General features: G+C 41.8%; 1 protein-coding gene across 1 annotated transcript in view; it reads right to left on the bottom strand.

The window, feature by feature from the left end:
* LOC145389524 (uncharacterized) overlaps nucleotides 1-23,795 on the bottom strand; it is a 111,982-nt gene extending 88,187 nt beyond the window's left edge. The window contains exon 1 of the mRNA XM_080264800.1: nucleotides 23,755-23,795. The gene's annotated coding sequence lies outside the window, so the exon portion shown is untranslated. The remainder of the gene's footprint in view (nucleotides 1-23,754) is intronic.
* Nucleotides 23,796-27,088: the final 3,293 nt, after the last annotated feature.

Here is a 27,088-nt window from a genome sequence, read left to right as displayed (position 1 = left end):
TGTGCTACTGTATATGAGAACAGACCAAAGACTTATGATTAAATTCGAGCGGACAACAAAGCTTTGACGGAAACCCTAAAAATTAATGAAAAAAGCATAATTTCAAAGCCTGACTGGGAATTAGCGACTTCCAAAAATTGTATTAAATCGCACAATGATAAACCAGTTTCAGTGTTCTCGACTGCCCCCCCCCCCCACAAAAAAAAATAAAAAATAAAATAAAATCAACGCATCCGAGTGTGTGTGTGTGTGTGTGTGTGTGTGTGTGTGTGTGTGTGTTTTAGCTATCATGGGTTTTTAACTTTTTCTTTTATATCACCTAGAAGTAATTAGTGTGACGAGTACACGTCGACAGTAAGCTATTGTAAGATCGCCCGAGTAGCAATTAATCTTTTGAATCAGATAATGTTTGTTGCTGATATATTCTTGCTACTTCTAGACGATTATTCATTCACACTAGGAGAGCGGCATGTGGAGGAGAGATTGAAAAGGAGAATGTATGTGAGCACGGTCGAGGGTTGGAAGAAGCTGGGAGACCTAGGATGAGATGGAAGGATGGGTGGGAAGGTCTACCATAGAAGGAAGTGAAAAAGAGGGAGAGGAATGGGTAACGTAAAAAAATGTCTTTAAGGCTACCCTTTATGGGATTAAGGAGTATGGAAACAGACAAATAGATAGATAGGTAGGGGGTAGGAAGGCCTCTTACTGAAGGGATTTATGAAGGCTAAGCAAGTACAGATAAATCCTCCAGCTCGAAAAGTCTGCCGGAATAAAATCTAACCTTTCACTTCGAAGTCTCCCGCAAAGTAAAAAAAAAAAAGAAACAAAAAATGGCCCAGTGTTATAAAGAACAGAATATAATGACGTTCTTGGACTGAAGTGGCTAATATCTTCACTTTGAAAAATTTTCCGGCGATAGCAAATAAAATTTAAAAAATAAGGCGTCACCGTACTGAAAGGTTAATAGACATTGCTTGCATCTCCAGACAGGGCGCGGCCTCTCTTAAGTTTAACAATATTGTCTTTCTGTAACAATAAATGAATAATATAAAATAAATAAATAAGTCAATAAATAATGGTTATGGTGTAGAAAGGGTTAACTTCTTCACAACTATGACGTCTCTGAAAGGTTTGGTCCAGCTATCTCCTGATGATTTTATTTTGCTTTTGAGAACCATTTTCAACTGGAAGCGTAAGATATAACCTCCATTAACTCCTTCACTACGAGGGTGTCCAAAAGTGAATAAGATAGTATTATGTCAGGAAGAACAGAGTGAAAAAGATGTCCTCAGGCTGAAGGGGTTAAGAAGTACGAGATGAATAGCAAAGTACTTGGTAGGGTTCAAAGCTGAGCGTTGCTAAGTGTCTAAAGCTGGGGCTGCATTCATAAACTTTCTTGAGTGCGAGTTGTGTGTAACACTGCCTGCTTATACATTTATCTTCAATCATAAAGCCACCAAACATTCCACAGTCAAACGAGTAAGTATAACAGGGGAAAAAACGACCAAGCACCAACCATACACTGTCTTGGAGTCTTATTTATCGTAAGAACTGACTAAGATCCTTTATGAATAGGTGCCCTGATCCCTCGTACTCCATCTCATTTCACTGCCTCTCGAGAACACACGTGGTATCCAGGCCAAAGTAATGTGTGCTGAGGATCCAGAACACCTGGGATGGAATTAGGCCAAGAAAAAACAAAAAATGTGATCTACAAACTGAATCCCCTCAATTTTAAAGAAGTTATGTACAGCTGAGTCCAAAAGTTTCTAGTACAGAAGCTTCAACTATCAGCTTTACTTGATACAAAAGGAATGCTCAGTTAACTCAATGGTCTGATCTCTGTAATCCCTTTCATTGCTGGAACGACTGTAGTATACTATTTGGACTAAAACTAGATGATCATATTCAGCGAAGAGTGAGTCATGGGAGCCTGAAAGAATTAATACCGTCATCACTGACCCCTTCATGATCGCGACAACTCTAATCCTCTATTCTAGCTAAAGCCAAACAGTTTTACTTAGCTGATGGTGTTAAGATGTTCAGGCCTTTTACTAAATCTACCAGGCTAGTCAGACGCTCATACCGTCTGTCATATGCTACACAGTGCACCACCCACTTCACTACAGACTCATGAATTCAGCTGTTCCTTAGGAGATAAACAACCAAAATCTTTTAGGAAAGGCATAGCTACAGTATGCCTTCATTTCGCCTGTGCATCTTAAATCACGCATTTGTCTGATGAATAAATCTTGTACTTATCACTTAAATGCTCCTACGACTCGCTCAGCTGCATAAAATCGCCTGGCGTTTGCTGCTATAGGATACATGCACTCAAGTTATCCTTAACACGAAAAGGGTCATGTTACCAGCATCAACACTCAGGCCTTTACAACTCATTTGCGTGAAAAAAAAAAAAAAAAAAAAAAATCGCGTCGCGCTACCTGAAAAGGAATAGCAAAGTTTCCCTACCATGAGAGGGCTATAATTATTATACATTATGTCCTGAGTGAGACTGGTGGGAGATGATAGTAACTGAGAACGAGATGGAAGACAAAGTGAGAGAGTACATAAGGCAGGGTGGGATGTCGGGGGAAACAGGGTCGTTCTTGAGTAATGACAGAAACCTCAGAGGGTCAAGACCGCTTCTGACAGGATGCGGGGTCAGGCAGATATATCATGCAAGACCATGTGCACATTTGTTGGCAATGTGACGCTAATATTATGCTTCAGTGGAAAAACAGCCAAGAGGTCGAACACAAGGAAACTAATACTATACTCAAAACGATATGACTCTTCCACCGTTATGGACACACTCACGTATATAATGCCGACTAACGTCAGCTTATGACATTTAAGTGAGGTGGACCGTTAGAATCATTGTGTATACCAGCGGCTGGCTTGCATACTCTTACATGGACAGTTAGCAGTCCTATATAATGGTGTTCTCAAAACTTGTTTGACGGGCCATGAAGAGCAATAGACACATACGGCTGTGGGACCCCACTTTTTCCAAGTGGATAAATAATCCCCCATCCCCCCGCCCATGCTACTGCTCTTGGGTAGGCTCTAGGTGAAGGATGTTATCGCAGGACAAGAGGAGTGCAAAATTTTTCAATAAGCATATTATTCTTGCAAACGAAGTCGTAGTTACGAGAGAGAAAAATTATTTTAAGTTAATTTATTTCACAGGACAGACAAGAAAATGTGAAAGTACATCCCTCCTATGACTCAAGTTCTTGCTGCTAAACAGCAGGCGGACGAAGAAACGTGTTCTGCTGGAGAGCAACTTGACCACGAAGGTGTATGAAAGTGGGGTGGTGAAAGAAAAAGGGACGGCAGACAAATAAGATACGAGGATGAGATACGATGTGTGAGAGAGGGCGGCGTGTCGCAGGACCAGGATTGTTGCTGGGTAGAGACAGAAGTACCCGGAGATTCTTGTGTTGATGGTAGCCCTAACAGACGTCGGGATAATGCAATACTCGTAAAGAGAAACCGGAAAGCCACGAAAATTTTCAAGATGATAAAGGGTGGAAGGGATGGGATGGAATGGTGGTGAATTGTGTGGTATGACGGGGTTAAGGGTCTGTCAGTAAAATGCAAGCCAAGGCTATCTCTGAGAACCTCGAACAGAAGGAGGAAATAATCCATAATGGGTTGGATGGGAGGAGAGGAGTAGATCGGATCTGCCGGAACAGTGGTCGGTTGTGGGACAGCGTGGAAATAATACTTCTTGTGAAAAAAGATGTTGCATGAATACCGTTGTTGTCGGTAAGAAAAGTAAAAGTGACAAATATATCTTGAATAGTTGATATACAGGCCAGGAGAAGGGTGGGTGAACGGAGAGGAGTAAGTCAGAGGAGATGGAATGATGGTGAGTGATCACGCAAGGAGGGAGATGTACTGTAAACCTATGGGGATGAGTACTGTAAGTTAAATAGTTTGGATGTGGTGAAGGTTCAGAAGTGTATTTTTTCCCCTAAGAAGAGAGTACTAGTAGTAGTAATAGTTGTAACCCCAAGTCCATCTAAATGTGAATCCAGTGCACTGCAGGATTAAGCTGTCCCCCTCCGGCAATCCACCATCCCCTTTCAGGGAACAGGGAAGGAGCTGAGAGGCGTTTGCATAACCAAACAGCGGAACCGCCCAGTTATCTCAATGCTACCTCGGGAAAGAGCCTCTCTCCAGCACTTCCTTGGAAGAAACAAGTCAGCACAGGCCACTCGCATTTACCCGGCTTCCTGCGACGCAGTGAATAAATCTCATCTATTGAAAGAACATCGGAAATCAATGTCTTTCCTCATTCATTATCCCGGCTGAAAGAGGAAATCCGTCTGGGCTGCAACAAAGAGTAGCGCTTGCGTAGATGTATTGGCGCTTTCTCTATGACCAGCTTTACTGGAGGTTTTAACGGATAGGATAAAGTTCGGATAAAGTTTAGGTCTGCTGTTAACCACTTCTCTACGAAGCGCTCTGGAGATGAATGACACTGTTTGTCGGTAATGTTAATGAAATTAATAATACGTCACAGTACTGCAAAGACTTAAGCAGACTTTTTCTTTCAGCTCAAGGGATCTCTTTTAATTTAAACAAAATACTTTGGCGATAGCAATTATTAGCTAAAAAGACGCTATATTACTAAAGAGGCTAATTTAATCTTTGCGTGTTTATATAATACTGTAGCATAAGTTTCAACCCATAATTAAGATGATGGCTAAAACTACGGAAAAATGATAAGAATGATCCACAGATTAGCGCAGCATTAGTTTAGGCATTTGGTGGAGGTGGAGTTTCCTGAGCTAAAATAAGACGTCTGACCTTAGATGGAATACAACACAAAGTCTTCATTCCTAACTAAAGCGTTGACTGAGAATTTTTACCCCATTTGCAGTCGTGTGTAAATTATACCCTTTTACTTTAGCCGGAATAAGACGTACAGATCGTAATTATCCATCAAAGGGTGGTCTCTGAAATGAAAAGTTATAAGCAGCAGTTGATACAGACAAAGGATTGTTCTTGAGGTGATGTAGCTTTCCTTCACTTAAACTATGGTGAGAGTGTCGTAAATAGGGATTGTTTTATCTAGCAGAATTATCATCTCTTCATACTTCTGTCCCCTAAAGAAAAAGTACGTGTGTTTGTGTGTGTGTAGGGGGGGGGGAGAATAAAGAGAGATAGAGACAGAGGTGAAATAAAAAACGCACACACATACACATTTTTCTACATACAGCGCTGTAAAACTGGCGTAGCGTGAAAATGGAAGGCCCTTGTCCCTACGCTGCCCCGGCCATTTCACTAAACATTATACTCCCCTTGTCGGACTTCCAGCCGCTTCTGAATAAATGAACTCTTAACTGAAAGCGTTAAATGCCATCAGGATCTCTCTCTCTCTCTCTCTCTCTCTCTCTCTCTCTCTCTCTCTCTCTCTCTCTCTCTCTCTCTCTCTCTCTCTCTCTCTCTCTCTGTTTTACGTTTCTAGACTGAACAAAATCGTGCAGTATTAATCAAAACCCATCTCCCTGGTGTACAAAATATCAGGGTTAGGATTACCTTAGATACTCGTAATTCTTTAAGGCTTCGACTGATGGGATTTTTCTCAGCTGAACAGTATCTTCTGAAGTTAATCTAAATAATGCATCCTGGTGCAGCAGACCCATTGAAAAGGTTAAGGAGGTAAACATCCATCCCTCGAGATCCATCCTTACAGTAACATAAGGCTGTTTCTCTAGTAAGCTTCTCGTAACACCCTTCTGCGCTTTATGTTACATCTCACATTGTTATATCATTGTGTATGTTACTGGTTCAAGCTGTGTCGATATCAGAATGACATAAACATTGAAAAGAATGCTTGAATGCACTAAGCAAAATCAATCGATAAGGAATGGGTGCTACGAAGCCTTTTATGGCAGTGAAAATATGGCTGATACAGTAGAACTTCCAAAAATGTCTACTGTACACAACACCTGCCTTTATTATGGCATTTTATTATAAATATTCCAGTTAGTCTGGTGAGGCGGTAATGAAGTTTTTCTTAGCCACTTAGTACGAAGACGTCTGTTTCTTTTCAGTTATGTCACTGCCAGACGATCTGAAGAAGTCTAAGGGAGGCCTCGCGTAGTGGTGGGATTAGATACAGTGACCATTAACCCCTCCAGCAAGATGACGTTATTTTCCTTCCATTCCTGCCACCGTCAGAGGATTTTTTTTATTTCTTTTTTAGGGGAGACTTTTAGTTGTGCTGGGGTTAATGACGGGTAAGTCTTTGTAGAGTAGTGAACACCGTACTGCTGACATCGCATCTTCATACTGCTACCTGCAACATCCGATATCAAACAATTAAACGGTGTAGTTACGAAGTGCCGTCCTCTTTTTGCCACCAATAATTGATTTTCGTTGACAGGTGCTGGAGAGTGTTGCCTCCTTCATGTAGTGGTACCATTATAACTATGCGACTCAACTACATGGATATGAGGGACGCTTGTATAATCAGGCAATTGATCCTCCTAGTTATATCGGTGCCACCACTTGAAAGCGTCCCTCTCCAGCACCTTACAGTACTGAATGCATGGAAAATATTGTGGTCTTTTGAAACACATCCCTGACTTGTGAAAACTGCCTGTACAGTGAAATACAGGAAGAGAATATAGGCCAACGTGCTCCTCTTTAAATGTGTGGTCGTGAACACCGGAAGTATGTATTAAAAATTCAGTGCTTGCGGTACTTAAAAGAGGAAACGTGTTGTTATGCAGGAGTTGTTGCGGTTATTTGTTTGGGGGTATAATTGTTTTAGTGATGTTGTAGTTGTCCTTCGTGTTGATTTTCTTGTGATTGCCTGTTACTTATACGGTCGAAAGACAAAAAGTGAAAAGCCTATACCTAAATAACTACCATCGCGTTGAGGATATCACAACACCTTCACTACAAGTGATTTCTCTTTAGCTGAATAATAACGGTCAGGCAGCAGCAAGAATAAAATGTAAAGATGTATGTTTCTGAAAGAAATCACAGTATTATATATTTTTTTACTTCTTTCTTTCTATACTGCTTGCTTATTATGAAGGTCTCTCCATGACTGAGTAAAACAGCTTGGCTGTAGCAAGAAAAAAAAATGCGATGCTGGAAAGGGACGCCTTCATGTGGTTACACTGATACCGTCGAGCTGCTCCACTGCCTAGTTATACAAAAGTCCCTCAGTTCCTTCCCTGTCCCCCCAAAAGGGGATGGTGAATTGCATGCAGGGACAGCAACAGCCTGCAGTCCACTGGGTTAGCGTTCGGATGAGCCTGGGGTTACTACTGCTGCTGCTGCTACTACTACTACTACTACTACTATTACTTCTACAACTATTTCTACTACTACTACTACTACTACTACAACTACTACGACTATTACGGTACTAAGAAAAATGCGAGAAATTAATGAAATAACGGTATGGTGGGTTATCTTTACCCTTCCAGTGCGATGATGTATTTTGTATATACCTCACTCCTTCCTCCCCCAGACGATTTTCTTAAAATCAGAATAGAGTTTGCGAACTGGAGAGTTAGAAAGAGCCTTTATTAACCCCTTCACTAATAGAGATCCTTCTTACCCTGAATAATTCGTCTGCTGGTAGCCTTACTAATAAAAAATAGTCGTAGTGAAGGTGCTAAACAAAATCGTCTAGCAGCAATTGCAGGATAAATTTGGACTTCATCGTGCTAGGGAGCCTACACTTATTTGACTATAACTTGGTCTAAATTTGCCATCTTTCTACCTTAATTGCTGAGATAAAGCAATGTATTAACAATAGACTTTGATGCTAATCACGAAGAAGTGCTTTGGAAGGATGAAGAGCCGTAGCATTGTCTTTTTAAGCCACGAGGCTACGTGAAAGAATTAAAAAAAGGACGAAAATCCAGGCCAAGTTAAAGTGATAAAATTCTAATGGAGATTGCTTCTAACCCTTCAGTAAAGCAATACCCAAGAAGTCAAATAAAATGGCCGGCCGGTATTGAGTAAACGTAGGTAAAATGACAAGGATATATTCTTCCAAACTCCGAAAAACAACTGTCAATTTACAAACCAGGTCCCTATTTTCGGTTCCAGGCAACGAACAGATTGGGGTAAAGAAGGCTTTTCCCAAAGGTCTCGTGACGTATAAATAGCAGTTACAACACCCCAGCCTCATCTGACTGTGAAACCAATGGACTGCAGGTCGAAGTTGCTCTCTTCCAGCTGGCCATCACCCTCCATTCGTGGGGGAAAGGGAGAGATGAGAAAAGTTTGTATAACCGAGGATCTCCACTGCCCAGTTATATCAGTGCCACCACAAGGTGTCCCTCTCCAGCACCAGATGTGATCAGCATGAGAATCAAACACGGTATCTCTCGTAAGGAAGGTTCTATTCCTGGATCATCCGCGGGAGCTTGGCAGAATATTAAAAGGATTGACGAATAATATGCAAGACAAATAATTAATGAAAGGGTGCAAGGAAACCAAAACTGATTGGTGGTCAAGAGAAGACGATAGCTTACTGTTATTGCCTATTGACTGTATGTCGAAGGCAGACAGGTTTCTACGTCCTAATCCTCCCTAGATTACGATCTGGTAATTATCAACGCTTTGTCTAAGTCCACAGTTATTGTACTACTGACTGGAGAGGGACAGGGGTGAAAGAAGAGAGAAATGTACCCTACAGTTGCCATTACCACCACATTACCCCAACTCCCCGCCACCTGAATGCAGTGGCAGAGGCGTAGGTGGTGGTGGTGGTGGTGGTTGTGGAAATATTGATAGTGATACTGGTGGTAGTGAAATTAATCATAATGGTAATGTGGTGGTAGCGATAGTTATGGCAGTAGAAAAAAAAATTATAGTAGTAGTGGTGATGGTAGTAACAATGAAGGTGGTTGTAGCAGAAGCGGCAATAAACGTAGTGATAGTGGTTCTGGTGGCTGTAGTGGTAGCAGTGACAAAGGTAGAAATGGTGGTGGTGGGAAATATGACCTACGCACAGTCGGCTTTATCATGACGGAAACCCCTGGTTGAGATTAACATTAGTGCTGCTGTTATTGCCGCGCCAGGAAATGAAGACTACCGTAAATGTCCCTGTTTGTCATTTATTCCTCCTGGGATCTAGTCACCGCTCTCCCCTTAGCACGTCAAGTGGTACTGGAGAAGGACACCATCAAACTGTGGCACCGATGTGACCAGGAGATTCCACTGCCTGGTTATACAAATGTCCCTCAACTCATTCGCTATCCACCAAAAGGAAGATGGTGGTTAACCGAAGAGTAACTACAGCCTTCAGTCCACTGGGTTCACATTCAGACGACCCTTGGGTTGCTAATAACACAGCTTCTACCACTAGGCTACTACTACTACTGCTACTACTACTATAGTCGCGGTGCACGACTCTGAGGTTGTCAATATCGTACCCTGGCAACCTACCATTCAAAAGTGCGTCCGATTTCGTATCATATTATACACGAATCATATTATTATGCACGAATATATTATACACGAATATCATTGTACACGGATATATTATACACGAATCACATGCGTCTCATATTATACACGAAATCAGACGCACTTCTGAATGGCAGGTTGCCAGGGCACGATAATAACAACCTCTAAGTCGCGCGCCGCGACCATAAATACTACCCCTGGTGGTCTGGCGGCGCATGGTGGACTGGAGGTTAGAGTGCCCCCGTAGGAGTGGCTGTCAAGCCTTGTGCATAGCTCCGATCCCCGAAAGGTGGCTGGAAGTTTATCGGTCATGTAAAGCCATCAGAGAAATTAACTGATCATTTACCCTTGAGCAGAGTAGGTTTGCCTAGCCTCAAACCCCCATACGTCGAACGGGGTGAAAATAGACTTTTTTTTTTTTTTAGCTGTTCTTAGTGAGGATACCACAGTCTTATTAATTAGCCTTTTCATGACGATGACGAAGACCCAATCATTCCTCCCTGCTACCACCAGACGATGTGATTCAGTTCGGGAGAGATTTTGAGAGGCAGTAGTTCATGGTGTGGAGTGAGCCATGTATGATTGATGTGTGTTGGGGGAGAGTTGTGTGTGTGTGTGTGTGTGTGTGTGTGTGTGTGTGTGTGTGTGTGTGTGTGTGTGTGTGTGTGTGTGTGTGTGTGTGTGTGCCTTCCGAAGTGCATTTGTTGGACATGACGTGCTGGAAATGTTGAGTGAAGTGTTGCTAGCTGTGTGTTTTCAGCCTGAATCGTGGATGAATGTTGAAAATGTTTAGCTTTGAGAATTGCTTGTTGTGGAGCCTTACGTTGTAAATCGTACAAAGTTGTATATTTGCTTGTATGTATGTATGTACCTATTGTATGTGTACCTACTGAATGTATGTAGTCAGTATGTATATCGAGTGGTGTGATACAAGAATTATATGCAATGTAAAGTGTTTGTCTGCTGTGTATAGTGTGCATATGAAGCGAACTGTCAATGGTATCCTTATTATGTGACGTGTTCTTGATGTTTTATAAGCGATAACTGGTGTATGTGTATGTGAAAGCTCTACTGCAACGTGTACACCGTAGGATATATATGGTGCACGAAGAATGACATTATATGAATACCCACTTAATAAATTCAACTCAAGGGGTTTCTCGTGATCGGAATAATACCGTTTGGTGTTAGGTAGAATAATATAAGTAAAGTCCAGTGACTGAATTTAATGGGCGTTGCTTCTTAAATCTTAAACCCGGGGATCGCTCCTGAGTTAGAGACATCGTTTGGCAAGAGTATAAGAATGAAAAGACGCTCTATGGTCGAAGAGGTTCACTTAATGAATATATTTTCACTTAATAATATATTTTCTCTAAATAAAGCGAATACTCACAATACTAATATGAAATTACAGACAATACCTATTCATTATCACGACTCATCCTCACAGGTATTAATCAGAACGCCTTGCTATTATCTCAGACTACACCATAAACTTTATCTAAATATATACAAACAAGTAGTAAATGTTGCTGTGCAGGTAATGTAAAAGAAAAAATATCTATGTGGAAATCCCATCTCTGAATAAAGCTTAGACTTGTGATTCGAAATATTTAACATACATTTAAGGATACTGATAAGGGTAAGGTTTGGCCAGGTGGAAAGGATGGAGAGAGAAAAACTAAACGAGAAGAGTGTATGTGAGTGAGATGGAGGAGGGAAGAGGGAAGGGGAGGCCAAGAATGAGACGGAAGGATGGAGTGGAGAGGTATATGAGAGAGGAGGGTGTGAGCTTGGGGGAGGGCAGTGAAATAGCAGGGGACAGGGCGACATGGAGGCGATTTGTTTGTGGCCACCCCTTACAGGATTAAGGCATCTGGCAATAGATAGACCGATAGACAGGTTAAGGGTACTACATTGCAAGAACACTGGATATGTTTCGAAACCGATGCACGAATAATTAGCAATTGATTTATCGACGCAGCAAAGTATCAGAGGTTTGTATTACTGCTGGTTATTATTTTGTCAACGATGCACTCAAAGTACAATTAACACAGACACAGCAATAGCATCAAGGTCTCTATACCCTTGAAAACGCGAACCGCAGCAGAAGCAAATTTAATGGTATCTCCGAAGTGACTTTAGCTTATGTGGCAGGAGTTGTGATATGAATTAATTGCCCCATACTGACTGAATAAAGAAATGGCGTGGGTACAACTAACATTATCATAATTAATGACACGCATAAACTAGCACGTTGATTGAGTTAAGCTGTGGTGGCGTGGAAAAATATAATTGCCATTTAGGAAGTCATGTACAGAGGCCGGCACTTATAAATTACATCCATTGTGTACCGGATGATTGTCCGCCAGATTTTTTCTATTTAATTTCCACTTGGATATTGGGCGAGGCAGTAAAGTGTTTTATAATTAGAGAGCTCTTCACCGTTCTGCTCGGTTAGGCAGTTCAACATTTTGCCTGAATTGGCTGGAAATTAATTATTGAGAAACTCATTTGCCAACCCCCGGGCCGGCTCTTGTGAAATAGATGAAAAACTCAGATTGCTCCTTTGTCGCTGCTACTAGGTCATATCAGTATTGAAATTGGATAACTTAGCAATTTCAGCCCGAGGACGTCTCTTGCATAATAATCTCGCTATCTCCAGACGATTTCATTAAGCTTAGGAGAGACATTTCGATCTGGAGGGGTTAGATCTAACCTTCATTAACCACTCCACTAACCGATATCTTTCCCGATGGAAATCGTCTGAGGTGGCAAGAGGAACCAAACTGCGACGTCGCCTTTGTAGGAGGTTGACTATAACTAACGTATATAAGTCTTGATCATGTGAAATACAGTACTGGGACACACTGCTGTTGGCGTTGTCCATTGCTGACCCACAACATGACAGATGAGGACCAGCATTATGAAATCTGAGAGCATGTTTGTTCGTACAGATAACGCCTCATGTTGTGAAGTGATTAGGGAATTTTTTATCCTTTCAGTAAGGTGACGGCTTTTCACTCCATCCTTGCCATCCCTTTCCTCTCCCTCCCTGATATTTTTTCTCAGCTTAATCCGTTCGTCTTGAACAGTTTCTGCGGCGGTGAGTAAGATCGTCTGACGCTGTCCAGAATATAAAAGCAAGCTGTCTACCGCACATTACGTCCCCTTACTTCAGGGACCGAGAGTTTTATTTATTTATATATATTTTTTTTTAATAGAGGGATTTGATACAACCGTCAATAACCCTCTCATCGGTGAACTTTTTTCACACTAACTTGGCCCAGATTTTCGTCATTTTGTGGTTCATATCCAGTAGCTCGATCACAGAGTAAGACAACGCTGTTGCCCTACATCGTTTCCATGGCACTTCTCCGTGACTGGCACCGTAGTGTAATGTTAACGCATCATTACAGCTCAGCATCCTAGTTGGAGAGCACGCTGTTTTAGGCCAGGTTAGAGTAAAAGGAACATGGGAGTCTCCCCAGGGCTAAATAAAGTAGTCTCGAGGTAACAAGAGTGGAGTTAAAAGAAAAGAAAAAAGTCACAGAACTGCAGGACATAAGAAGCTCCCGTCACCTCTGTCTCTCCGCCCCTGTCATGACGTAAGGGGAGACGAGCCCCCTCCCTCCCTGTTTACGAGAGCAGAGAGACTAGTTACTGTTAGCTGGTCTTTACGGGCAGGGTAAATGTCTCAACGTTCTCATGGGCATTCCTGTGTGGGTACTAGGAAGGTGGGGGAGACAGAGGGGAAGGAAGGGAAGAGAGAAAGGAACATGAGAAGGGAGGAAGGAGAGGAGGGAGGGATGACAGGAAAAGGAGGAAGGAAGGAATGAGAGGAGGAGAAGAATGAGATCTAAGGAGATAGGGGAGAAGGAATAAGTGAGAGAAGAAGAGAACGATCACTCAGGGAGAAGGAGGGGGGAGGTGAACGATGGGGAAAAGAGGGAAGAACGGAGGGAAGTATGAAAGGGGAGAAAGAGTGAAGGGAGATGAAGAGGGGGACTAAAAAGATAAGAGGGGATAAAGGAGATGGAGGAAAGGAAAGAGTGGGAGAAGGAGCGAATGAAAAGAGTGGAGAGAGTTAGCAAGATAGGAAGAGGAAAGGAAATTAAGAAAAGGAAAGGGGGGAAGAAGGGGACAGTGCCAGCAGGGGGAAACGAACAGGATGAATGGAGAAAGAAGAAGGAGGACAGAGTGAGAGGGGAGAGAAGGGCATAGAAAGGGAAAGGAAGAAGAAAAGGAGGGAAGAGTGAGAGGAGGAGAAAAGGAATAAGAGGAGGCAAGGAAGAGGAAAGAAAGGGGAAAATGAGATGAAGTGGGAGGAATAAGAAGAGGAATGAAAGATGAGAACGAGGGGACAGTGAGAGGCAAAGGAAGGGAATACCGGGAGAGAGGTCAGGAGGAGAGATTAGTGAGAGGAAGATGGAAGGACTGAAAAGAGGAGATGAGGAAGGGAAGAAGGATGAGATGTGTGGAAGAAAGTTAGACGTGTATGGAGAAAAGGAGGGATGAGAGAAAGTGGAAGAAAGAGAAGAATGAAGGAGCCAGGAAAGAGGGGAAATATGCTAGAGAGAAAACTATCAGGTGGAGGAGCAATGAAAAGGAGAAATAGAAGAAGATGACAATAAAGGACGGAAAACTATAGAAAAGTGGTGAGGAAGGTACGGACGAATGGCAAAAGGAGGGCGAGAAAAGGAAGAAAATTATAGAAATGTAAGAGAAGGAGAGGAAGAACTGGGGGGAGTAGAGAAAAATGTAGGAGAGAGAATTAGCAGGGCAATGAAGGAAGGATAACAAGGAGGTGGGGAGAGGTGCAGTTGTGTTGTGGAGAAAATATATATATATATATATATATATATATATATATATATATATATATATATATATATATATAAAGAGGAGGGGCGGGATGGAAGGGAAGAATTAAGTGATGAAGAAGAGATGAAAGTCGAAAGAAAGAGAGAAAGATGTAAAAGTTTTGAGGTAGATGGAAGTCTTGATGCAGAGGAAGAGGGCAGGCGTGGGAAGGAAGAGGATGAAGGACGGCAGATAATGGAGGAAGAAGTGAAGGAAGGGAGACATGAAATGAAGAGGTGAGCAAGAAAAGAGGTGGAGTTGTAAATGGGAAATATGGGAAGATGTAGAGGAAAAGCAGAAGTGTGGATAAGGATATGGTAACGCAAGGAAAGAGATGAGTGTGTAAGGAAAATAAAAGTGGGGGTGTAGAAGAGAAAACAGACATCAACCAACCGCATTCAGTGATGTACTTCCAGTTTCTATCGTTGTTGTATCCAGGTGATTTTACTGAACTTTGGAGAGACTATCCATTCTGGAAGGTGTTTGATAAAACCCTCATTAACCCCCTTGACTATTAGGTGACTCCTGCTAAGATGGATATAATGGACTAGTAGCTGCAAGACTAGAGTAAAACTGACGTCCTCTGACTGAGAAGGATTAGGGAAAGGAGACGTGCAGAAGAGAAGGATAGAGAGATATGAGGGAGAGCAAGGTATGGGAGCGGGAGAGAAAAAGATAAATAGAGGCGACGGAAGAGGAACGAATGGTATAGCATAGAATACTTAGGGAATCATATGTTTAGGCAAGAAAGAGAAGCATTTGATTCAGCAATAGGTCTTTATAGCGAAGAATTCTAATATAATAAGAGATAAAGATGGAAAGAGAAATATTTGGAGCACAAACAAGGATAATGGATTTTTTTTTTTTTTAAGAGAGAAAGAATCAAACGGTAAGAGCCAGATACTTTGTCCCTTCTAATGAAAACTGAACAAAACAGAGAACCAGTATCAAAATCCATACACTTTGAAATGAAGAGAAAGAAAAAAAAAGATGTAGGGGAAGGAAGAGAAGAAGTACGGTCAAAATGGGAAAAATGAGCATGAAAAATAAATGTGAGGGAAATGTGTGAATGAAAAAATGGGTATGATACGAAATTCAGTGGTGAATAGTGAGATGGGGCGTGAGTGTGGACGATACCAGAATTCGTGGAAGAGGAGAGTGGAAGAAAATAAAGGGAAGTTGGAAACAGAAAGAGAACACAGATGAATATAAGTGAAGGAAGGCAAAGGAAAAAGAGTAGGTGGAGATGACAGACACAGAAGAAAAGCGGTGAAGGAAGATGAGTTGAAAAAAGGTGAGCGGAGATGATGGACACAGAAGGAAAACAATGAAGGAAGGTGAAGGAAAAGGAAGTGAGGGGAGATGATAGACGTAGAGGAAGTAAAACGGTGAAGGAAGGCGAAGGAAAAGGGAAGTGAGTGGAGATGACAGAACAAAAACAGTGAACGAAGGTTAGGGGGAAGGAGTGAGTAGAGATGATAGACACAGTAGAAAAATAATGAAGAGAGGTGAAAGAAAATTGACTGAAGGTGATAACAGAGACAGAAGAAAAACGATGAAGGAAAGTGAGGGAGAAAAGAGCGAATGAAGAGGATCACTGAAAAGATAAGAGTAATGGAGAATAAGGAATTATAAAAAACTAAAGAAGGAAAGCACAGTCTCATCATAGATTTCACTAGGTGGGGCTTACCTAAACCTCTGGATTTGTGTTTGGGGAATACTGCTGAAAGGTGCTGCATAGCCACTTAAAATGACATTTTTTTAACCACTTAACTGTGATGATGTATTTTATCTGCTTAACATCAGCTACCGCCCGAATATCTTACGAAGTTTATGAGAGTCTCCTTGTAGTGAAGGGGTTAAAGTTCGAAAAGCCCCTCCTAAGCTAAATAAAAGGCTATGACGGTACAAAGAACATAATTAGGACATCATCTTATGCAGTGGATTAATAATCAAAATATATGGAAAAAATAATGGAAAGCTATATTCCCTCTTTCAGCCAGATAGGACTGAACTCACCCACTCACCAACTAGGACTGAATGGAGAAAGACGGAAAAAAAAAAAAAAAAAAAAAAACTAACTTGTTATACGTTTTCTATGACATGATGATGATGTTGATGATAATGATGATGATGATGAAACAGTTGTAGCTGATGATGCCGGTGATAATAAAAACCTAACAAGCTTCGGACTCTTTGAACGAACGAACGAACGGAATGTCGGAAGAAACAGACACAACGATGTTCTATCCCAGAAGGCAGGCGGACTGGATCAATCCTAACTTCTGGCTCCCACAGATACTACAAACACAACTCTGTGCCACAGCTGCTGGCCCTCAACAATAAACTCGTTTACATAGCGAAATTCTGGGATGTACACCAAGAAAGACAGCCACGAAACTCGTGTACGATAGTTAATCAAGTGCTGGAACATATAGTCTGTGACATTCGTTCGCCAAATATTCCACCACTTGTAATCTCACTCATTTTTGCTGACGGACGCTCCTACGCTAAGAAAGGCTTGATACGTGTTACAGCCCATAGATGATTCTTTGATATCATGCTTGAGGGACGATATTAACGGACATACCCTAATTGTAAAGCAAAATTAATTAAATATTTAGAGAACTTATGTCCTACTGTGTGTCAATAGACGCATCCACGAAATGGAAGAGTCGTTGGTAGGAGATGAGACAACCAACCAGAATCCATTATGTCACTAATGACTCACACTTATAAGCTAGCAAATTCACTACATCGCACTATTTAAACCCTTCGCTGCATAAGGTGTCCTTTCTTGCTAGAACCAGGGGATTAGATTCATCATACGAGAAGCCTCCCCCAAACTGAACTGTAAAAATCTGACCAAATTTTCTGGTCTTCCATTTCTCTTAGGCACGTTCTAGGATTTCCATTTATCTAGCGCTAAGGAACGGCATACCAAGAACGTGTTCCAGTGAACAATAAGACCTATTCCGACCACAGCATAAACAGAACCTAAGAAATTATCTCTAGTAATTTGTTCATCCTAAGAATCTCTTTTTATCATTTCCTTCTTGGTTTCACCAAACTATTTTGTGTAGCTGACGAGAGATCCCCTTGGGACTTCAGAGTTAGCAGCATTTGTCATCAACCCTTTCATCCCGAGCATTTTTTGTATCAACACTTGGCTCTTTCCGACGATTTAATACAGCTGATCAAGGACTCCCCTCTCTGATTATAGGCACTAACAATTTATAATTCATACTTACTGTCTTCAGACGATTTTATTCTGCCTAGAAGTACTAGAGGGGTTAGCTATAGCCCTCAGGAACTCTTTCACGAAAAGAGATTTTACTTCAGCCGAATAGAATCAGCTGGAGATAGGAAAAGTAACCTTAAAAGAAAAAAAAAAAAAAAAACCGTAGTAAAGGGACTCATTCATTTACGATGATCTGCTTCCGTAGATCATTACTGCTGCTACCCAATCGTCAGCCGAGCAGAGCCCTCTGATGGGGAAGGTGTTGATTAAAAAAGCCCGTCCTGACCAGAATGAATTCGTCAGACGACACCAAGAATCTAATAGCAATGACGTCCCCAGGCTCAAGGGGGGTAAAAATGTGAACTAGAGTCACGGTCAGGTTATTTCAACAACAATTTTTCAAGCTTCTCCATGCAAGAAGTTGAGGTGGCTCATTCTCTAGAGCCTCTCCATTGTGTTTACTTAACGCTCGCTATGGGTCAGGGCGGAGGTCACTGCCTGAAGGGCCTCTAGGTGTATACTCGGTCCACCTGGCGTGTTGGACTGGCGTGTGTGTTAAGCATATAAAATTATCCTTACTGTGGTTTGCATATAAAATCACTGTTACACTGGTTAGCACTGAAAATAACTATTATTTTAGTTAGTATTTAAAACAGTTGCTTATGTTGTCTCCGTTTAAAATAATTGTAACTTGGGTGAACATTTAAAATCATCGTTGTCGTGGTTAACATTTAAAAGCATTGACACTGTGGTTAGCTTTAAAAATGATTGTTACTGTGAATAACCTTTAAAATCATTGTTACCTTGGTTAGTATTTGAAATCATTGTTGCCGTGGTTAGCATTTAAAATCACTGTTATTGTGGTTACCATTTTAAGTCATTGTTATTTTTCTTGGCATTTAAATTCACTCTTAATAAGGTTAGCATTAGAAGTTACTGTCATTGCGATTAGCATTTAAAATCAGTTCTTGAGGTTGGCATTTTAAATAACTGTTACTGTAGTTATCATTTAAAATTATTGTTACTTTTCTTGGCATTTAAAATCATTGTTACTGCGGTAAGCATTTAAAACCATTGTTACTTTGGCTATGTATTTGTATTGTGATATTTATGAGAAGCTGAGTGGGAGATGTAGCGCTGGTTGGGGATTTTTGTAGGCACTGGTCCATGGAGTTGGTGGCTGGGAAATTTTGTGATTACTAATCTCTAGCTTTGTCATATAAAATCACTGATACAGAACTTAGAAACTTGTTTGGCGGGGTCTAAAAAAAAGCTGGTTGGGAGGTGGATAGTAGGCTGGAATTTTTTATGGTTTTGACCTATGAGTTTTGCGTTATTACTTATTGTTACAGTGGTTCAGTGGTTGCACGGAGGTATCTAGGCTGTGTGAGAGGTGAGTTGGAGGCTGGGACATTTCGTTAGCTTCGATGCATGGGTTTGGCTTTTAAATTCAGTGTTACTCTGGTTAAGTGTCTGTATGGAGATAACTAAGAGGAATTAGGTGACAGGTATATTACATGTTAAAAGTTTTTGTATCAACTCATGGGTTTGGCATATTACTTCACTGTTACTGTGGTATTCCTTTGTATTGCTGTGTCTAAGGAAAGATGTTCCAGGGAATCTTTCAGTTCTATTTTGAATATAAAGGTCCCTAGGCTGTAGAACAAAGATGGGATTTGGGGAGGAAATATTGCGTAGATGTTCATACATATTTTCTTGTGTCTTCCTCAGCGTCTATGTTTACCAGTATCTACTATTTGTGGCCCATCTTTATGTGTAGCTACCCATCTGGCTGTGTCTTCTTATCTGTCTGTACCACTCCCGTTCTATCATTTATCTGTTTATCTATCTGTCTATCTAGGTACAGATATATGTTTGAAGACAGACAGACAGACAAAGAGATAAACATGTCTATATAACTATTTAAGCACACACCCCCACCCACACCCACCCACCCACCCACCCACCCACACACACACAAAGTGTCCCCACCAGACGACGCGTAGACTACAGTACAGGTCTCTCAAAATTGAATAAGTAGCACACATATGGAAATCCGTATGAGGCACTTTGCCCTCAAGTACAGGAATCACCAAAAATGAAATCGCCTCTTGTGACGACCCTAGACAAGCCATTTGAACAGAAGTGCCCTCTGGTCAGTGATGGTCCTTCACTGCTGGTATTGGGCCGATTTTCAGGACTTTAATACGCTTGTGGGAGTTACGAACTCTCCATAGCTTAAATCAGACCTGGCTCTGGGTACATGGGATACAATTGACTGACTGGGACCCCTCTGTCCCTAGGGGACTCCAAGTGAAAATGCATAAATAAATAAGTAAACAGAATAAATAAATAAAGTAATAAATAAATACCACTCCACCAAAAATTCAGCACAGATCAAAATGTAGAGGAATGATTTTTTTTTTTTTTAATTAGTGATGACTATTGGTATTACCGCAATGTTTATACGGGTTTCATTGCCGCTAGTTGAAATATAGGTGGGAATACATTATAATCCCGCTGAGGGCCCCCAGAAGGCTAGAACCGGCATTGGCTTAGATTGTGGTTAGAATTGCTTGTATACACATTTACCTTTTGTCATACACCCACCATATACTTCACGATCCAGTTACAATGAATACTAGAGTGAGGAGTATGAAAAATAAAGCTATTAGTATTAAGACTTCACTGTTACTGGAACTTGTTGATTCTGTAAACTGGTTAAGATACTTTACAAATGCTTCCCTAGATCTGTTCTTTATTTTGATCACTGGCTGAACAACGGGCATGATAGTGTACTTGAAAGAAGTTGAGGATTATATTTTATCCCGATTTATTGACTGCCTCGAAGCTATATACATCGACTCAAGCTTTTCGAACCCACTGCCTGTCTGTCTTTTATTTTCGAGGCTGTATGATGCAATATACTGTAAATCCCACGCCTTGCCCCCTCCCTCTGCCCTGTCTTCGCCCCTTCCCACCCCCCTTCGTTGGCTTTGGAGATTTTGTAACACGTCTTCTTAAGCCACTTTTGCATGATAATGACTCAAATCATGTCAATACTGAAAAGATATTAAAAGACATCCAAGTGAATATTAAAATAAAATGAAGACAGTAAATCGCAAAGTAGAATGTGCAACGAATATTCCTAGGGCGAAGTGAATATGGCTCAGGTTTGAAATGGATCCAATAGGGGCCTAAACTGCTCTATCTCCCCAGGAAAATGATGGTACTATACCCCTTTGCTCTAACCTGGCCTAAAATACCACTTCTCCATCTTGAATACTGGGATGGAACAAATGATTAACACAGAATTTGATGGTAGTCAAAGAGAAATGCCATGGGAAGGATACATTACCACAGTATTGTCTTGCTCTATCAGTGTGCTGCGTGAAATGAACCGCAAAAGGACAAACCTCATGGCCAAGTTAAAATAAACGTACTATAACACACCTTCACATCTTCCACCTTCGGTACTGTACTTGGTCCTCTTTTTCATATCAAGCTTTCCATGGTACCATAATCAGTTTGCACCTGACAAAGATCCTTAAGTCCCTTCAGCTCAGTTGATGGCCAAGTGTTGTAATTTTGACAGAAAAATTTGACAAGTGACCAAGGTGACTTATTTCTACCTAATAACAAGGCTTACTGAAGTTCATACAACCACGACTCGACATCCAAGTAGCGAGAGTGGCCCAGTTCCGTCAGGTGAAAACAATCCAGCTGAGGGTCCAGTGTCTAGGTGCAGCTGTTTCTTGCGCGAGACGTGTACAGTCAGCTGTGGTTCGATAATTCCGAGTGACAACTTTGGGAATTTCATGTTCATAAAATTTAGCTTTGCGTGATCACGAGAACTACAGAAGCACTGTTCTGTGAGAGAGGCTGACAGTGTTGTATCCAGGATAAGTTCCTTGCCTTGTCGGCAAGTGCAAGTGTGATAAAGTAAATTCTAAAAATAGCAGAATAAATGTGATTAAAATGATAACCAGTATGATTATTCGTGAGCCGTAGAAATACAGTTTATGATATCTTGTCAACAGATAACTATCGGTAGCAACTATAATCGTTAGCAATACTGACAACAAGTGATTTTACAGGGAGACCTGAGGATAATGGCACAACAGTGGTAATGACGTCAGCTAATTATGTCAGGGATTTAAGGGATCCAAGTGTATTTATGCCAAATTTGGAATTTGATAAGTACATTTAATTGCCCCTCCACATACGTTTTCTAGTATGGACAGATGTTGCTGTTGTTTAAACGCGGTCTGTCTGGCCGAGCAGACCGGACGACCACAGGCAAACATCCACTTCCGTGGGGCCGCCCCACAGGCACAGTACATGCAGGGAACCGAACTTCTTTTGTAGTAGTTGTGGTAGACAGCGCCTCACTAGGGTCGGACGAGGGTCCTTCCCACAGCGAGGTGCAACGAAATTTAAGATGTGGCTGCCGGGTGGACGACGCAGTTGCTCCACCCTGGGCGCACAACGCCGCCCCGTGTGGGCGCCCTCTCAGCGCCAGTCCAAGCCGTTGGAAATGAATGCGTAATATGTGACGTGTGTGTGTGTGTGTGTGTGTGTGTGTGTGTGTGTGTGTGTGTGTGAGATATATACAAATCGATCACTGTGCAGAAGAAACTGGTCCCCCACCCTAGGTCCAAACTCGGATTCACAAGAACGTGATGAATCAATAAATACGAGATAATCATTAATCATATTAATTTTGTGTCACATCCACTAACAAGCTGCCTCTGCTCGGGGGTAAAAGTAAAGAGGAAGAATATGCCGCCTAAAATCGATTATGGTAGCCCTGCATCCTAGGGAGTGTTCCTACGTCATTACTGGATTTCTTAATTCAGCCATATATTGCTGTCCTTATGGTGGCACTAGAAAGTGTGTTACTCCGTCAGTTGACCTGAACGACAAACTTCCTAGCCTAAATTCAGATTCATTGAACCTCTCAAAAATTTCCCTAAAAGATATGATTATTTTGGCATTGGCATGGCCAGAGACAAATGGCTTGATTTCTTTTTCCTATTTGTTATTGCAAACTCCATCGTCTTATATGTGAAAGGAGTAAACAGATGATGACAGTAAAATACGTAACCAACTTAACAATGTTTCCGGTATGTCGCACTGTGCATCATGTTGAAGATACTTAAGTTCTTTAGTCACTGATTGGTTAACTTAGCTACCGTCTTAAAATGAACTATCTGTAACTATTAACCCTTAAAAAAAAAAAAAAAAAAATCCATTTTTGGCGAGCTACGAAATAATGTCCAACAAACAGTATCTTCCAGGAAGCATCGCTGTCATTAGGGCATTTCTACTTCCTTCGCGTCATCAACCGAAATCAATGTATCCAGTGAAATGTTAAAAGAAATATTCTTACTTTCATAATTTACATTGATGTTTAAAATTCACTGGCTCTGAACTGGGACGCAAAAGGAAATTATGTGAATACAGACTAAGCAAATAAGGTCTATGTCCTACAACAATTCACCATCAACATCAATTCCAAACCTCCATCACGGCTATATGCTCCCTACTTGTTCCTATCACACCCAAGGGCCTTTTTTCCATAGGTTAAAAATGCCCCCTAGCACCTCTTCCTTACCAATTTAGCACTATATATGGTACGTGTAATAGCTTCTTGTCTGTTATTCATGCAGTTTACGTTGACACTGGAGACATAAATAACACCCGAGAGAGAGAAAAAAAAAATACAATATACAAATCACTTGGGATAATGTGCTAGGAGATCTCCTTGGTCGACGAGAATACGGCTCCAAGAGTCTGCATATCAGAGTTTCGGGCGCATTTCCCTACAACTTCCTCTTGCATCAGTTTCTTCCTGAGTTTTGGGGAAGTTACTTTCATCAAACTTACCTTTGACCTGTAGCGGGTACTATAAAATTTTCTTGACTGACAAACATTTCAGTTGCTAATGCGATAAGCACACTCGGCTTAGAAGTGACTGATACTCTCATAATTAACTGATGTGACAGTGGGCTACAGTTGATTCCTCGAATATCACAGTGCCACCTGTAGTCGATAACGACAGAAGACCAGACAGCAAAACTACTTGCAACTTTCTTTCGCGTCATGAAATCTACGGAACGCTCAGCCAAGTTTCGTCGCATAAGAATGCAACAGTTGCCTCACTTTTAACTTGCACACACAGTCCAACATACCTTGACGGGACGACTGAGGATGAGAAGGCGATAGGTCGAGGCCGCCGAGGTGACTGTGGGGCGGTCAGGGCAGAGCAACAGGTTAAATTGTCGGAGAGTTGGAATATAAACACGCTCTAGGCTGCCAGCGAGCGCCATGCCACCTCTCCGTTTCCCCTCACTCTTATTTCGGCCACTGTCCTAACTCCTACGCCCCCTCCTCTACAGGCATCTGACGACTATATATCTTGACCGTGTTGTTGTTTTATTCGTCCATACCTGTAATGCATAATAACTAGAAAATAGCAAGAAATTGGCCTCTGTATTGTTCATCCCACACACAAACCCACGTACACACTCACACCCACAAACGACCGCCCCTCGCCCCGCCCTCCTCGCCCCGCCCCCCTGCCTACGCTCCGCCCATTTATCCTCAGAAAGCTCTGCAAGTTTGTGCTAGTGGGCTGTGAATTTATCGTGCTTAGAAATATGAAACAAGGGGCCTGAAGCAATACCACCCAGGCATAAGAGCTCTGTCTGTCTGCCTATCTGTCTGCCCTCACGTGGGTCACAAGTTTCGAAAGTCCCCTCACCTCTCTTTCTCACTCGCTCTCTCTCTATCACTCCCGCCCTCGCAACTTCCCCCTTTTTCGGGGTCTGTAGCTACTAGCGGTGAATGAACTCACTTGTGTTGTTTGTACAGTTTCCAGATTGATTGAAATCCGACGTATTTTCTCGTTCGCCCAATTTTTTTCCAGACAGAGCTTCCTCGTCGTTTTTATCGCTTCTTCGTTTCCAGACTACTCTTTCTTTTCAGTGTGATCGAAAGTCGTCGTTCTTTCTCGTTTCCTGGCTTTTCCACATCCAAAACTTACTCGTTTGTACCACTTCGTCGTCTCCTGACTATTCATTGTTCATTTCCAGACTAACCAAAAGTTGGTTGACAGTACGTCCTCGTTCGCTTAATCTTTTCACATGCAGATGATCCAGTTTTCCATGTAATGCCCGCAGGCCTGACTCAACAACTGGATCACTTTTTGGAACCCCTCTCCTACGCACACCCAGTGGGAGATAAAGGTTATTCCTCCTTCTCATCATCATCATTGTCGGTTATTCCTCCTCCTCAGCATCATCATCTTTGTGACCCTCTTCTTTTCCCCACCTATGGATGGGGCGAGGCAGGATCTAGAATCAAGGAAAGAGAAATACAAGAGTGAGACAAACAGTTATTCACATATCATTCAAGCTCCCGGATATTTAGCTCCACCTTGCAGACCTAACCATCAACGGTTAGTGTGTGTGTGTGTGTGTGTGTGTGTGTGTGTGTGTGTGTGTGTTTCTAGATGCATTTCAAATACACTCGCCGTGTGTGTGTGTGTGTGTGTGTGTGTGTGTGTGTGTGTGTGTGTGTGTGTGTGTGTGTGTGTGTGTGTGTGTGTGTGTGTGTGTGTGTGTGTGTGTGTTTCTAGATGCGTTTCAAATACACTCGCCGTTTCTTCACCCACAAATGATACGCCTACGCACGGTAATATTGCAGGTAATTTCAGCCAGCTATGATGCCAAATGCAACGCGCCGACGGACTCCTGCTCACAGTACACGCCTCGCCATTGCTTCACTAAGTGTTGCATGGCTAGTCTGAAGCTCGGTGTCAAGATTTTTCCAGCACGATCTGCAGTGTTTATGTATCATTGTTGTGCCGTGGTTCAAACGTCGTATCAAAATTTAACTACTTTACTCCGATGACGTAGTTCTTTATTCTTCTACTTTCTGGACTAGAGGATAAGGTTTTCATTAACCACTTCAGTCTGAGATAGGTTGAATAAAATTGTCCGGAGAAAGAAGGGTAAGAAATGCCAGTAGCTGTGATTTTGGTGGTATTCTTTTGACTTTTTTTTACGGTGGTGTATAAATCGCTCTTTCTCACCTGCTTCATGTTGCCTCCCACGTACACACATTCCTGGCCTTAAGTATGTCGTTAACCCCTTCACTCCGGTGTTGTATATCTTAATTCTTGCCATCTTCTGATGATTGTAATTAGCTTGGAAAGAGGTTCCGACCTGGAGGGGCTACATATAGCCTTAATTATCCATTTTACAAGTAAAGAGTTTCCCTAAACTGAACCGAACTGTCTGGTGGTGGCAAGAAATAATTGTAAAGTATACCATCGACCGAAGCTACTTCCTTTGTGCAGTCCATTATTCTCCTTTTGGTGGATAGGGAGGGAAGTGAGGGACGTTTGTACAACCGGGCAGTGGTGTCATCCATTTATATCGGTGCCATCACTTGAAGGCGTTCCTCAATAGCACCGGCTATCGGATTGATGGGTTAAACGAGCCTTATGTTAATCAACAGTTTACTCTTTCAAAACAGTTACGTCTCTTCTATCTTACTATTGCTGTTTCTAGACGATTTGACTGAACTCAGGAAAGAGCTATTGAACTGGAAGAGGTTAGATGTAGCCTTCAGTACATCCTTCACTACTAGGGGTCCTTCTAAACTGAAAATGACGGTCTGACAGCAGCAATAATTTAGTGAAAATCATGTTCTCAACCTTAAGACGTCGATAGTTCCCCATCGCCTCTTCCTCTCCTTCCAATTTTATTTTTATGATTATTACACCGTTTCCTTAAAAAAAATAATAAATAAATAAATACTTGCCCTGTCCTGCAAAAACACGAGATCATTACTTTTTTTAAAGTAATGCAGAAGGTGTACCTTTTGTGATCGAGTCAGTTTGCACTTATATCTCTATGTATGCAGTATGTGTCTAGCTCATGAATGCCTGACCAGTTAAAAAAAAAATGGCACATGCTCTGTGAGTGGGGTTGGAAAGAGATAATTCGATTTTGATGGAATTGTGATTGTGATGGAGATCGATCAAAGGTCAAGGTCATAGGGGACGACAAAGTTCGATCACTGTATCAGAGTTCGATCGCGGCGTCAAAGTTCGGTCTCGGCGCCAAAGTTCGGTCTCGGCGTCAAAGTTCGGTCTCGGCGTCAAAGTTCGGTCTCGGTGTTAAAGTTCGGTCTCCATGTCATAAGTTCGGTTTCAGTGTAAAAGTTCGGTCTCGGTGTTAAGTTTGAACTCGGTGTAAAAGTTATATCTCGGTGTTAAAGTTCGGTCTCGATGTCAAAGTTCGGTCTCGGCGTCTCTGTGCCCTCAAAGCTGACCTCTCTATTTGTACTCATACCATTTCTTGACGATTTGGTTTACTTGAGATAGACTTTCTGAACTGGAAAGGTTAGCTATAGGCACCATTAACTCCTTCCTTATTATGAGACTCTCCCAGGCTGAATAAAATCGTATGGTAATTATGAGAATAAAAGAATAAAGACAGGTCACCCTCTCATTGG

Source organism: Coenobita brevimanus, chromosome 14, assembly GCF_032717465.1.
Source record: "Coenobita brevimanus isolate Jiangsu-jjx chromosome 14, ASM3271746v2, whole genome shotgun sequence".
Lineage (NCBI taxonomy): Eukaryota > Metazoa > Arthropoda > Malacostraca > Decapoda > Coenobitidae > Coenobita > Coenobita brevimanus.
The sequence above is the reverse complement of the archived record's forward strand: the minus strand, read 5'-3'. Positions and strand labels throughout refer to the sequence as shown.